At 43.0% G+C, this 1,919-nt stretch overlaps 1 pseudogene; it reads right to left on the minus strand.

The window, feature by feature from the left end:
- Positions 1 to 318: 318 nt before the first annotated feature.
- On the minus strand, positions 319 to 1,919 carry LOC149095959 (uncharacterized; annotated as a pseudogene).

Genomic DNA, 1,919 nt, shown 5'->3' on the forward strand with positions numbered 1-1,919 from the left:
TAACATTCAGGTAGAATTTCAATTTATGATGTACTTACAGTATAATGAGACCCTTATCCCGCAGTCTCAAAAGTGTCTCTTGATTCGTGTCTTTTTCTAGTCTGGATCCCATTATCTGTTGTCAGCTGACATGCAGAAATATAACAATCTCAAATGTTTGAACAGTGCAAAGTTACTTTTTTAATAGAGTGCAAATTTAATAAGAGTCCACCAAGTACCTATGAGCATGTCATATTCAGCAGTAATTCGGCCATCTGGAAGGGCAAAAATGAGTGAAATGAGACGACTATTCTGTTGATCTGTAGTGTTAGATTAGCCTTTGTTTTTTTTTCCCACTTTTTCTTGTTTTCTTGTTTTCTTTTTGCTTTTTTGGCTTTTCATTCAGTGTGTGCTTGTACCGTGACTTCAGCTATTTGCTCATTTGGTACAAAAGTTAGATCTGGTATACGAACAGTTTACTGTTCATCGAGGTCAGCAATGACAAGATCTTGTTCGGTATTCTCTTCGTCATCTGACTCGTCATCAGACTCCGCCTCTGATTCTTCACTCTCTTCTTCACTGCTGGACAACTCATTTCCATTGCTTGTACTTTTTTGTGTAAAGTAATGACAGCGAATTACCTTTATCTTGTCCAGCTTTAGACCAACAGTGGTCATGCCATGTTCTTTAAGGTAAAGGTCAAGCTGTCTCACCTTCAGCTTCTCAACTTTTCCATTCTCAATGCGTGTGCCCCACTTGGAATCCTTGTATGTTAGCTCCTCTTCTAATCTTTTTTTCTCGTTAGCCTCCCTCGTTCCAATATCCTTCCTGATGTTTATATCATTTAGGTGACCAAGGTATTCAATGACATGCTTTTCCTCGACATTGTAGGTAGTACAGAAAGCAGCGACGGTGTTTGGATTGTCCGCAGAGATAGCGTTTTGTTCGTACAAGTCCTTCAGATATTTCCTCTGTTGATAATCGTCTGGAGTACGATCTGTTGTTGGCGTTTCGTACACATCCATAAAATGTCCTGGATTTTCTTTGTCTGGCACAGGCTGGGGGATTCTCTCTGTTACTGGTCCCACCCATCTGTTGTTGGTACACCAGGAACAGAGTGTGGAGCTTGCATCTCTTTGGCTATTACAGGCATCCCGACAAATTCAAAAAAGAGCTCTCCTCGGACATAGTGGTCCTCAATAAAGTTCTCTATCTTTCTAAAATGGGCCGCACCAGGTATTTCGGCCTTACTGTTTTCTGAAGCATTTCGGTACGCATTAAACTCAGAAGCATTAAAAAAGAACAACTCTTCGGAAGACTCACTCAGCCTACTACTGATGTAATTCTTCAGGACAGGGGCGTCGTCTATCCTTTCGGCGACCTGCTTGCAAAAATGCCAAGCGTTTTTTTTCCATGCACTCTTTTTCGTTCCTTTCGTAGGAATGGAGAGACATGGCCTTGATTTCGTCTTCAGAGAGATCTTCGAATCGACGGTACTTCTCCCATTCCAGCGTTGCACCGTCAACAAGAGCGTCTGAAATGGCCGAGTTTGTTCGTTCGGCCTCGCCTTGCCCGCTGTCACCTCTCGAGCAGTAGCATCGTACTCGGTAATCCGAGTTGTGAATGCGAGCCAGCTCAGTATCGCGAAAGCGAACTTCATAATTAGAAACGCCATCACCAGGTCCGGCATCTGTCAGATCTGCCCATCTTGGCTTCACGGGTGGCAAGCACAGATCGCTGATTATTTCAAGGCCCTGTTTGCAAGCATTGCTTACTTTCAAAATAGATTCAGCTCTGGAATCTCCAGTGTCAACTGAGCCATCACTGTTTGCTACTTCGTCAATAACATTTAAAATGCCTTTGATGGTCGGAAACACACGACAGGCAAGCAGAGACTTATTGTGCTCAGACATTTCCGTTCCGTTACCGTCACACACAAA

Source organism: Orbicella faveolata, unplaced genomic scaffold (genome assembly GCF_042242905.1).
Source record: "Orbicella faveolata isolate gen_17 unplaced genomic scaffold, um_ofav_v1 contig_48, whole genome shotgun sequence".
Classification (NCBI taxonomy): domain Eukaryota; kingdom Metazoa; phylum Cnidaria; class Anthozoa; order Scleractinia; family Merulinidae; genus Orbicella; species Orbicella faveolata.